The sequence below is a fragment of the Solea solea genome, chromosome 7 (assembly GCF_958295425.1).
Source record: "Solea solea chromosome 7, fSolSol10.1, whole genome shotgun sequence".
In the NCBI taxonomy this organism is placed as follows: Eukaryota; Metazoa; Chordata; class Actinopteri; order Pleuronectiformes; family Soleidae; genus Solea; species Solea solea.
In genome coordinates this window covers 5,378,247-5,391,913 of record NC_081140.1, presented here as the reverse complement: position 1 = coordinate 5,391,913, position 13,667 = coordinate 5,378,247, and the positions used below count along the sequence as shown (strand labels likewise).

The following is a 13,667-nucleotide window of genomic DNA, read 5'->3' as shown; positions in this document are numbered from 1 at the left end:
AACATGAGCTGTTGGAAAACCACACGGGGCTTTCCTGACTTTGCATAAACTGCCTTCCTCACATTAGACTGAAAACCTCTCCAAATGCCGCTTTAACCACCTGCACCTCCACTGACGTTTGCTTCAGTGTGACTGACAGTTCCTCCACAGGCCGACCTCAACAATGACACCATGAGTCGGTGCAGCACTTTTCACAGTTCAATAAAAAAAGACGGTAAAAGAAGGTTGTTCAAAGCTCTGAACTAAAGTTTACCAAACTCACTCTTCCATGTATAACATTTGCCTCAACACAACAACACACTCACCATCTCCTCCCACTGACGTTCACTTAATTCATTGTTCTTGTCAAACGAGATGGGTTCAGAGTGTGTGGGAGGGAACCGCAGCTAAATTCTACCTCTCACCACAGACATACACACAAAACATATCTGTGCTCTTCCCAGCAGAGTGGGCAGCAGCAGCTGCTCGTCACCATCACCTCTCATCCAACGAAACACACACATGCAAACAGAAGATCAGTCACAAAGGAAACCTGACTGCATCATTGGAAACACTGCGTCAATACTTGATGAATAAAAGGATGATAGTACTAAAACTGTGTGAATTTCAGCACAGTGTTTCGTTTCACTGCGTACCAACCTAATAGAGGTGGGTGAAAATATTGATTTGGTGATATCGTTTAATGAACCAATGAAGGCACTGTAAAGTAAACAGTCCCTGCCAGTTTCCCTCGCCAGGCGTCACTCCTCATGTCTCCTCATGGCGGCGCTGCTCAAATGAAAGACTTGTGACACGCTGGTGAATCTTGTCTGTGATTGGAAGGTGGTTCAGCAGAAGTCCTGAGGGTCTACCGTAATGGCAAGTATATGAGCGCAAAGCTTTATTTCTCTGCTTTCCCGTATCCATCCATCCGTCTTTTAGCGCGTAGGGCAAAAGGCGGGTTCAATAATTTTCTAGATATCACAAATGATTTAGGACTTATGGAGACGAGAAGTACGTTTGCCAAATCCTGTCATCGCCGACAGGATTGGAAACAGAAGGGTTAACGGCAGCAGCTGCCATCTGTAATGTTGCATTACTGCCTAGTTGACCTCTCCATGACATGTTACCCTCTGAATCTTCCTTTGCCTCTTCTTCTTCTTCTTCTCCTGCCTCCACTCTATGACTTTTAAAGGTACAGTATGTAGAATTTAGTGTCATCTAGGGGTGAAGTTGCATATTGCAATCAATTGAGTAGCTTTCACGAACCAACATGTTGGTACCAATATAACTGATTCACTGCGGACAATAAAGGGCTCATTGTAAGATAGTGAAAGTTCAACAGGTGATAATAATAATAAGTTAATGAAAGCTTTAAATGTTGGATTCAATTTCTGATGATAGCTCCTCCCTAAATGTATTAAAATGAATGTGCATACTTGCTGTCTTTCTTTCTTTTGTAAAAGCCTTGGGAAATTTAAGTCTAAGCATTTCAATTTCTTCTTAAGCAATATAATATAAAAAAATATATAAAATAAAAACCTAAAATATTGTTTTATTTTGCATTACAAAATTAGAATGAATTGAAGCTACTATTCGTTTGACTTTGACAACTTTTGTTTAAAAGATAAAACACTGTGTATCATCCACTTTTCAAGAACTACTGACCAAAGTCGAATTTAAATAAAACTTCCGCGCGCGCACACACACACACACACACACACTTCTCTCCGTTACCTCCAGAGTTGCGGGTCTCCTGCAGGCTGCGGCTCCTCTGCTCCTCACATGCAGATGTGTGAGTTGACACTGATGCTGCGCCTCCTTCTGCCGCAGACTGTCAGGTCTCCACTGTCTCCTCTGTCTCCACTGTCTCCTCTGTCCCCACTGTCTCCTCTGTCCATTCCTCCACGTCGGCGCGACGTGTGTCACTGTTGTCACTCCCGGCGACGCGCTTCCTTTACAGCGGTGTGTTTGAAGCACGTTTCCGTGTTTGCACCTCCCTGAAGAAGCTGCTACACGTCTTCAACCAAACAACCTGAGATAACAAAAAGTTTACAAAGTTTACAAACACGTGCTGTTAGTCCTTGAAATTAAAACAAGGCCAATGTGACTAAGGTGAGTTTATATTCGTATAATTCTCCTCAAAGATACACCGCTCACCAACTCAAGGCGGGGATGTTCTTGTACACTTCTGCCCCCTACTGGTGAAAACTAGCGTCTCCCCTCGCGTTAGTTGTGAGGGCTTTCGTTCTGACCCGAAATCATCAAGTCTGTGAGCGCCTTCTCGCGGCCATTTTGAGTAACGTTATACACATGACATGACTGTGTTAAAATGCTTTTTTTAATCTAATCCATTTATCCAAAATGTTCTCTCTTTATGTCAGCTACTCTTAAATTCAACAGAAAGTAAACAACATAAATAAAAATCCTTATCAAGCGACATTCTTTGGTGTCATCGAGGTGAAGTAATATGGCACATAAAGTGTCCTTTCATTGCCACGCCCCAAAACTGCCAGATTAAATGGATTTAAGGCAGTAAAAAAAAACAAATACAGAAGATAAGATTACTGGGAAGCTCACAGGTTACAGAGAAGAACATCTGCCAGTGAGTGTCTATGAGGCGAGGAGATGATACAACACTGATGATGGTCACAGACAAGAGAAACAGAAGGAAGTTAAGGATTGTAAACTTACAGTCTTGTTGTGATTGTGTTTCTATAAATGTTAGACTTGTATGGATGGAGGTGAGTTGTTTATGCATCGTTTACTTTGTTTTTTTTGATTGCAGACCTGCCTTCATATTGTCCTCTTGTTGTTAATGGCACTGTATTGAATTGAAGTCAACGAGACACAGAGAAAAAGAAAAAACACCCCAAACTGAGACACCAATAAATGCAAAAAACACAACACAAGACAAAAAGTGAACAAAAGTCAAATCAAAAACCAAAAATCCAAATAAACCAAAGCACTTTAGGTCATTTTATTCAGTTGTAATACAGATCTAAAGATGATTTAGAAGCACTGCTAGATTGGATGTGGGATATTTATTTATTTATATTGATGGACGTTCATACTGAAAGTAAGTCATAGTATGAGACCTTTGTGGCGCTGTCCGGTGCTGAAGTTCCTGTGTGTCTTCCCTCGTGTCTGTGCGCTTCAGATCTGATTGAACTAATGAGACTGATGGTTCTTCACCACACACTGATGATTTACAGTGAGCAGCTGTATTTGGTTTGTGTGATAGACCTTAATCGGACAAATATCAACAACAGTGATGAGCCGTTTTAGATAGGAGTGATTGTCTGTGGTCAATAACAGACAGGTGTACAGATCTGAGGACTTTCCAAAAATCAATACCATAAAAGTAATAATAGACATCAAATCAATTGTATCCTTTGTAAAGGTCATATAGTATATTGTTATTTGTATTGTTATTATATCAGCCATGAGTGAGCTGTAATGCTTTCAGAAGTGTGGCCAATTCTATTTTAGACCGTTTCAGTAAACTTTTCATTGTTTTACAAAGAAATAGTTAGCAGTCGTGGCTGCACATAATGTAAAGTGGTTGCATAAGCTGCACGTCAGGGTGGAGATTTAACTGTTCACATGTCTGGAATTCAATGCCTAATGAAATAAAACTGATAAAAGACTTCAAAGGTAGTGTCAATAAGGTTGGACTGTTGTGAAGTGTATGAGTATGTGTGTGCATTTTTACAGTGTGTTAGGTGGATGAGAAATGGTCTTTTGTACTTTGTGTTTATACTGTCTTATATTATTGTCATTTTTACTGTACATGTGAGACTCTTTATTTCTGAAAAGCCAAGCCAGGGACAGGAGTTGCAGTACATCACATGCACTTTATGTCCACTATTGGCCCTTTTCCACTATGGTCCCGGCTCGCCTCATCTCGGCACAGCACGGCACGGTCAAGGTTGCTTTTCCACTACAAAAAAGTACCTACTCAACGTGGGCGGAGTCATCACTGCACGGCTGTATGAAACTGCAGTGACTTCGTTTTACACGCCACACGCACACACACATAAACGGGTGACTTGTAAAGCAGTTGTTTTCAGTGTAACTGAATCACTAGAATCAGTTCATTAAAAATATTTGTTCAGTACTTCCTCCATGACCGGAGCACAGACTCTGTCTGAAATACAGCAGCAGGGTTTGTGATGCCGCGTGCTGGACACCAGACTCCTCTGTTAAATATTGAGATTTTAGACATTTCCATTTCGGGAGCTGTTGGAGATTAAGCCTCAAAATGTGGCTTAATCTCCAGCAGTTGTTAAGTACTTTTAACTGATCTACAGTTCGGCATTGTTCGGCTTGATTTCTGTGTCGAATGTCTCTTCCTGTGAGGCACTCTGACCAATCAGTGGCTGGCAGTCTGGCGACATCACGCATAGTACCTACTCAGTGTGCTTGGAACCTCGCCAGAGCAGGTACTAAAAAAAGTACCTGGTACAAGGTACTCTGCTAGTGGAAACACAACTTAACCGTGCTGTGCCGAGGCGAGGCGAGGTGAGCCTGCATTGTGAGACATAGAGGATGGATTGGTCCAGAAGTTAATCAATCTGTCGGTCCATCCAGCCGTCTGTCAAACACATGCACTGCCACTCGGAACTTACATAGCCGTTGTCATGGAGCCAACAATGTTATGCCTTTGATTCCTTTGATGTAGGAACCTCTTCTATGATTGGCTGATTCGAGTGTGTCAGATTGGCTGATTCGAGTGTGTCAAGGTTCAGCACCTGAGGTGATAGGTCAGCCTTCAGTGATAACGTCATCAGGTACTGACTATATAAAGAACAACCTGCCAAACTCTGATCAGTGAAATAATGAAGAGGCAGAGAAGCTGCGTCCAGACTCCACAGGACTCTGTCCACCATCTCAGAGCAGAGCATCTGCTCTCCTCCTGGAAGACCTCACTCAGCAGGAGCAACATGGGGGGGAACTTAGAGGACTGCCACTTCTTTTATTACTCCACCTGCACTAAAGGAGACACTTGTCCTTTCAGACACTGCAAGGAAGCAAAGGGCATTGAGACAGTCTGCAGCCTGTGGCAGGAAGGACGCTGCTTCCAGGGCAGCTGCAGGTTCAGACACATGAACATCACAGGGAGCAGAAAACAAACTCCTTGTTATTGGGAGAAACAGCCAGGCGGCTGCCAAAAGACATACTGTCCCTTCCTCCATGAGAAGCAAGGACACAATGAAGTCACCATCACAGTCAAAGAAGACGTGACTGAGCAGGCCGAGGAGGAGTTGTCTGGGTTCCTGAATCCCAAGAAGAGAAGAGTCGAAGAGCAGCAAGCTGTTGAGATTCAAGCTCCAGACAAGAGTCAGGCTGAGTGTGTCACAGCTAGGTCTGGTCCTAAGAACACACATGTGCGGGGAGAAGTGAGAGTAAAGACTCTGGAGGAGATCCGCAGGGAGAAGGCATCCAGGCTTCAGGCTCAGCACAACACAGAGGATGGAGAACAGGCTGGAGCTATGAAGCGGCGCTTCATGCGGGTCATTAGACAGAGCACAGATGTGTCCTTCTCCTCCTCCACTCATGATGAGCTGAGCTTAGATGAGCTCGTGAAAGAGTTCACCTGCTCTGATCTGGATGAAGGCGAGGACGCCTGTAAACCACTGCAGCAAGTGCTGCAGGAACTGATAGAGCTGTGTAACAGCTGCTGACTGAGCACTAACACTGCCTGCTCCATCACACATGTTCATGAAATCAACTTCAACACAAGTACAAACATGATCAATCACACCATTTATAAACAAATTATTACTGACACAGAAAAGTCAAACAAGAAGATAATGAAAGATCAAAGTATACTGGAATAAGATACGTTAAAAAAAAAAAACATAAAATACAAAACAATACAAAATGATAAAATCTAGATTTAAAGAAATAAAATACTGTAAAACACCCAAGAGTGAATAGGCTGCAATGGGCAATAAATGATGCATTTCAAATAGCAACATATCCTCCAGCTTACACATACACACTCATCTTTATCCTCCACATGAGGATCGTGGGGGCCAATCAGAGTTCAGGTCGCAAGTGAGACAAACAACCATCCACTCTCACACTCACGGCCAATTTAGAGTTTGTACGATTTGCCTTATCCCCAAATCCTCATTTCTTTGGACTGTGGGAGGAAACTGGAGACATGCAAACAAAGGCCTTTGTTTCAAACATGTTACAAATTCAAAATCTAGGGTCCTGACCCAGAAGTAGGCCAGCATGTAAACTCACACAGCAGTAGCACTGTTCTGTTTTACTGTAAGGCTTTTCTACAGATATGTATACATATATATATATATATATATATATATGTACTGGTGAGCAAAGATAAGCTGTTTCCTCTGCTCCCAGTCTCATTTGTGCTAAGATAAATAAGCAAATTAGCACCCTTTCAGCTTATTTATGTAAGAATCTGGCTAACTTCTGGCAGAACACATTCTCTAACTCTTGGCATAGACTCAAATTTCTTCTTTTTTTCCCAAAAACATTTTCGTAGGACGGCGTTTTGGTGTTTTATTTACTAAGTGAACCTCAGAGGTGCTGGTGACACAGATTAGCTGTTTCCCCACACTTCCAGGCTCCAATGTGCTAAGCTAAGTTAGCAAGTGTTGAACTGGAACTGGTAAATATTATCTCTTGGCAAAAAAGTTAAATTTAACCAAACTGTGAATCAATATCAAACATACTGTAATAGGTCACCATTTACATGGGTTACTTTTATGTAAACAACTATACTAGGAGCATGCACATGAAGTAAGGACAATATGAGCTAAAACTTTAAAACCATCATCTACCACAAGATGGAGCCAAAGCATTAGATCTTGTGTGGAACTGAGCTGTTGCTGTTATTTCCTGCCACTTTTTTTGAATTTTTAAGTCTTAAGTTGTATATTTGTTTGTAATTATATGCATACTTCTATGTGTGTGTGTGTGTGTGTGTGTGTGTGTGTGTGTGTGTGTGTGTGTCAATAGGCATGCCTTATGGCTTTTAATGTTGTATATTGTATTATTTGGGACTTTTTTTTCCTGCCTTGAAGGTACAGTGTAAAAAATAATTACATATTTTTAATATAAATGAACACTCATCTGATTGTTTGAACTGCTGTATTTCATTATCACAGAATTAACCTTTATACTTCAAAGATAACAGCAGTGTTCCCTCTTTTTGTCATGTTATCAGCTTAGATCTGGGAAACTCAAACTGACGTGTTTACATTTGTTCCAGAAACTTCTGTCTGATAGTGTTGTTGTTATTATGAAATAGGAGACATAAACACACACACACACGCAGACATCTTTTTATTTTTAAAATTATATGAGTAAGGGAAGACAAAATCAAGTTGGGCATAAGAACAGATGTTTTTCTTGTTGTTACAGATTTAAATTAGAGGATGGGGAGAAGAGCATTCCTATGTCCAGTCTTAACCTCCTCCCAGACACGGAACTTCTTTGTGAGTTTATTCTTTTTATTATGTAACCTTTTTCCTTGGTGTAATTACTTCCTCATACACCGTTGACACGCACGTCCAACTCCCCTCCTCTACTTTTCCCGGAGCAAAACCCACACCTCTGCAGAAAAACACATAATATCCACATTTATGGGGCTTCACATGGAATCACACAAACACACACATACAGACATGAATGCTGGTGTGTACCAGTCAATGCACACACATAGCACTTACACACACAACTATATAGAAGGGTAATGCTACACACTTTTGTCTTTGTCTTTGAGCATCAGCCAAAATGCTCTCACTGTTCTTACGTGTCGTAACACACACACACACAAAGAGGGACAACACATACCTGTACACAATGTCACAAGGTCAGAAGCTTATCATGTAGATGCAGAACAGTTGTTTTCCCACCTTTGTATTTACATGAGATAGTAGTGTGTTTTATTACTTTGTGAGCTGCAGGAGCTACTTCTTGTAAAGGATTGTTGTGATTGATGTGAGCAGTCATAACACATTGCTCCACCACAGCAGCAGCAGCAGCAGGTTCCACTCCCCTCATCTCATCTGGAAAATCAAATGATTTGCCACATATTTCGTTTTACAGTGTATATTCATATATTCTGTAAGCACCCCCCCCCCCCATCACTGCTGACTGCTCCACCCTTCTGACCTTGAGAGGCCATACCACAGTGATAACTCACTTCCTGTGTTGAAACTTCTGCTTCTCTCAGTATCAGATCCTCTTTGAATCACATGATGATGATGCAGCAACACTGAGGCAAATCAGTGGTGAAATGGGATTATTTCACTTGTGGTATGTACTTTGCAGAAAGTGGATAAACACTGCAATAAATATCAACGTTATAACAAAGCTGTGAACGAGTGAAAGATCACATGAACAATTTAGTGACAGTTAACACATTGCAAGAGCATGAACAGATAATGAACACGCAGTAGAACACCTAAAAAAGATTTAAAAGGAAGATTTAAAATGAAATCAATATAAGGGTAAAACACATTAGGTAAATACAAACAAACAATTGCATTCTCAAAATATGAGGACAGCCACAGCATACTGTACATACCTTCAGTCAGACAGCTAATGGAAATTTCCATAAGCAGCTATACACTTACACAAACATATGGTGGTATATTCAATGTCTTCAAACAAACAAACCCTGCGACATGTTACACTGGACTTTAATATGAAAAAAAACCCAAAAGAATAAGCTATTGGTTTTAAAAAAAAGAGGCTAATGATTATCATGATTATTAAAGGCTCAGAAGTGGGAAAAGAACAGTATTACAAGTATTTAAGTTCCGTCTTGTTATTAGTGCCCTGCAGTCATCTATTTGGAACTGCTTCTCCATATCTCTGAGCCTAATTATCTTTAATTGTGTCAGAGTGAGGACAGATCCACCAGCTAATTATAATAATTAGGATTAGTAGCTGAGGTCGTGCACCAATGCCACTGCCAAATCCATACAGTTATACGCCAAGCAACAAACACGCATACTTTAATTATCTTGTTTATTTTGCATGCTTTTATTGTGGCGGGTAAGAATTCTGCGGCGTAGGACGAGGGAAAGTTGTGTGTTTGTGTTTGTGTTATTTCTGGAGCTCTGTATTCAGCTCATTTCCACACAGCCAGGCTGTAAACTCTGCTCTATTCCTGCTGTCCCTGTAAAAGGAGATACATGAGGAGGATAAAGTGGAAGAAGATGAATGAATGAATGAATGAATGAATGAATGGTCTCATAGTCCAGCTATACTGTAGTGAGGTGTGGCGGGCAGAAACAGGCAGAAGGATAAACAGTAGCTGGAAAGCACAACAAACACAATAAAGCAGTATATGAATGGAAGTGGGCCAATACAAATACTGACAGCTGATTGGAGAACAGGCAACAGGTGAGTCAACGGATGGGGAGGAGTCATGTGGCTGAAAGGTGGGAGCTGGGGTTACTGCAGGGCAAACATGTGTGGTCATAAATAACACAAGAGCAAAGGATTATGGAAAATGCAAATAGAGAACAAGTTAACGATTTATGAATGAATGTACTAAGACACATGTGTGGTTTTATTTTAGAGCCTGTTTAGACCTGGTATTAACATCCTAAATGCTTTCTCACACATTTCCCACAGGAAGAAGGTTGCTGGTTTGAGTCCAGGTCCAAGGTTCTCCAGTTTCCTCCCACAGTCCAAAAACATGCTGAGGATAATTGGACACTCTAAATTGCCCGTAGGTGTGAGTGTGTGAGTAAATGGTTGTTTCTATGTGTTGAATGTATCCCATCTTTCCCACTATTGTCAGCTGGGATTGGCACCAGCAGCTACGTGACCCTCATGTGGAGGATAAAGCGGTAGAAGATGGATGGATGGAAGTATTAGCATACAACATTTGCAAGTGAGATCTGATCACATGTAATCACATGTAATCACAGTGTCATGACACCGGCTTTACTCCAGGAGCTTTTCATTGGACTATATTTTGGTTTTCTTTAACCTTAGGGTTTTCTCTTTTCCTCGTTTCCAGTTTGTTCCAGTTTGTTCTATGTTTTGTTCTGTTTTCCCTGTGTTTCAGCCACATGTGTCCACATGGTATTTTTCACTTTGACTTTTTCTTTAATTCATCCCCTCCTTCTTGTCCTCTTGTCTCTTGTTCTGCCTTTTTTTGTTTGTGCTTAATTACCCGTTGACAACCCTGCATTTGGGTCCTAATGTTTGCAAACTCTAACACACAGAAGATCCAGGACACATTTTAATGCCAGCAGGTGTGAACAGACACTTGTGATGAAATCTCTCAGGACAGATGTAACACTAGGTCTGAACAAGGGTCTGTTGTACAGAGCACAATGAAGAAGAGAAGCACGAGCCGCAGTTGCGTAAAGAGTTATCCAGACAATCGGGTTGTGTTGCCTTTAGTCTTAGCGACATGAAATACTGTGGTGTTTTTCCACTGTTATTAAAACATGTGTTAATGTATTAATAATGCATTAAACTCATCCTTTATCATCCTTTATCATATGAATTGTGTGCATGTGACGGGTGTGCGGCCAACAATGGATGTTGAGTTTTGAAGCTGAAAAAGACCGAAGATAAGGAAAATATTCAAATGTTTCATTTTCAGAATATAGCTGCATTTTTTTGACTCATAAATAAAATTTGCGGGGGGGCGGACATGAAAAATGAAAAAGCAATGTCCTCTTTGTTTTCTTTTCAGCTGTGTCATAAAATGAACTGTCTTCAAGAAGAAAATGAAAATGCAGTTTGAATGATTTATTACTGATTGTATTTATGAGTCAAATAATGAAATGAAGAAATGAAAAAGCCTTTCAGCTAATGCATTTTCATTTTCAAATTTGACATTTCCAATTTAAATTTGGTAACTACAGTATTTGCTGGGGCATCTTTTGAAAATTAAATCTTAAAAATCATTTTGATTAAGTTACAAAATGAACAGTCTTGAAGAAGTTTGGATGATTTATTATTGATTTTATTGAGATGAGTCAAAAAAAATGCAGCTATATTCTGAAAATGAAAAAGTATTTCTGTTAATCCATTTTAATTTGAATTATGGCACAGATTTGCTTCCTCCGGGAACTGTAAATCAAAATTATAGATGTCAACTGCCATAACAACACCCCCACCAACTAAACAAGGTCAGTCAGTCAGTCATCATCTACCGCTTTATCCTCCACCAGAGGGTCGCAGGGGGTGCTGTGCCAATCTCAGCTACATCGGGCGATAGGCGGGGTAATTTACCTAATCCCCTGTGGGGAGGAAGCCGGAGAACCCGGAGAGAACCCACACACACACGGGGAGAACATGCAAACTCCATGCAGAAAGGCCCTTGTTCCAACTGGGTCTCGAAACCGTGCTAACCACTACACCACCATGTGGCCCCTAAACAAGGTCATGTTTTTAAAATACCTGATCTCAGCAAACAGGTTTTAAGATGACTGACACTTTCTCTACATGTGCCTGGTTTTTTTACCCACTAGGTGAAAAGTTCCCTTGATGCACATGAAGTTGAGTTCTTTGTGTGTTTATCTGTTAACCACCGTGGGAAGTCAGTCCCTCTGTGTTGATGTGTCTCCTCCTGCACGAACGTGAAATCGTATACGAGTCCAAGTCAATAATAAACCAACATGCACAGCGAGGTCAGTTTTTAGCTGCTGGTAAATTCCACTCAGGCTGTAAAGTAGTTTTCCAAGACCTGATGTCGGCAGCGGGTCATCTGAGTCTCCCAGTGTTTGTGCGGCACGTGGAACACGTGCAACAAGAAGTTGTTATGCAGATAATTTACAGTCGAACAATGCGATTCTTTCTGAATAAGTGAAATCTAATGATGAGACTGCAGATCACAATAGACAGAGGATTCCTCCGCTCACCCCTCCCTTTTCAATGCAGAAGAAGATAGCGTTCACATACCAAAGCAAAGAAGAAGAAGAAGAAGCCTCTGCTTCAAAATGCAAAAACACACTTTGCTTCAGAAACATGGCAGCACAGAAAAGCAAAACTTTACATATAAAGTACATATAAAAGGATTATGGACTTATTATTTGTTGGTATAGTATATTCAATTTCTGGCAATGAAACTTCTAACATTCCTCAGGGAACTCTAACTTCACTACAATCTTGTAATCAGACGTTTATCAAGGTACATGTGTTGTCTAGAGACAAACAGTGCCCCGAGGGGAGACCACCCAGTGCAGACTGGATTCAATAATGGCTTCATTATTACTTACTTCAGCAGATGACAACACCACCAAACCACCCAGTTCTTCCAGTCAGTCCACAACCTGCCTCACTGATGGATTAGCATCACCTTAGTCTCTCTGAGCTCAGTATGCCGTTGTTTTCACTCAGATGTGTTGTGCTCTTGGATGACTGATGTCCCATGTTGTCCATGAGCACACAGAAGTTTGAGAATCATCCCCTTTGAATGAAGGTGTGTATTTTAGCTTGATCACATTAACAATGGACCTGTCCAGGCTGCACCCCCGCCTTTCAGCCTATGTTAGCTGGGATTGGAACCAGCAGCCTCATGTAGAGGATAAAGCAGTTGACAGTGAATGAATGAATGGACATAAACAATGTCTGTGTTCAGTTACAGTGAGTCACGCATGCATCCCGACACTGAGGCAGCTACACAGTCAATTTGACATTGTTAAAGTTACAGTAAGAGGCAATTTAACACCAGGTCTGATTAGAAATAAATACACCAGAATATTGTTGAATTTTAACATCAGTTCAGGGTTTTTGATTCTTTTGGTGTTAAAAGATAATTGAAAAAGTTCAAATGTATGCTAATCTAGAGTGTATTTGATAGTTTAAGGGTTAAATACTATTTAAAGAGTTCAAATGTATGCTAATCTAGTGTATTTCATAGTTTAGGTGTTAAAATGCAATTGAAAGAGTTCAAATGAACACTAATCTAGAGTCTATTTCATAGTTTAAGTGTTAAAATGCTGTTGAGAGTTCAAATGAACACTAATCTAGAGTGTATTTCATAGTTTAAGGGTTAAATACTACTTAAAGAGATCAAATGTATGCTAATCTAGTGTATTTCATAGTTTAGGTGGTAAAATGCAATTGAAAGAGTTCAAATGAACACTAATCTAGAGTGTATTTCATATTTTAGGTGTTAAATACTATTTAAAGAGATCAAATGTATGCTAATCTAGTTTATTTCATATTTTAAGTGTTAAAATGCCGTTGAGAGTTCAAATGAACACTAATCTAGAGTCTATTTCATAGTTTAAGTGTTAAAATGCCATTGAGAGTTCAAATGAACACTAATCTAGAGTCTATTTCATAGTTTAATGGTAAAATACCATTGAAAGAGTTGCATTTAACACCAGTTCAGTACAGTGTACCTCTAATTGGAAGTTTGTTCTTTTTGGTGTTACTATAACACTGCAAAATTGACTTTGTAAATGGAAATCAGCCTGCATCAATTTGATTATTTACACTTGTGCCATGAAAAAGGCTCATCTCAATTCATTACTTTTGCTGCAGAGTAAATATTATTGCGGTTTGTTTTCATTGCTTTGTCACTCCCCCTTCTTCAGGGACGGTCTGGAAAGATGGGACAAGCCGCCACTGTGAAGTCATCACATGTTGTTTACGGACAAAATGTTTTACAGTGCAGAGATTTATGGTTTTCCACATGAACTTCAAACATCTACAGTACAGCT

The 13,667-nt window shown here is 40.3% G+C and overlaps 1 protein-coding gene across 1 annotated transcript in view; it reads right to left on the bottom strand.

Annotated features, from left to right (window-relative positions):
- LOC131462654 (kinase suppressor of Ras 1-like) overlaps positions 1–2,029 on the bottom strand; it is a 47,117-nt gene extending 45,088 nt beyond the window's left edge. The window contains exon 1 of the mRNA XM_058634048.1: positions 1,717–2,029. The gene's annotated coding sequence lies outside the window, so the exon portion shown is untranslated. The remainder of the gene's footprint in view (positions 1–1,716) is intronic.
- Positions 2,030–13,667: the final 11,638 nt, after the last annotated feature.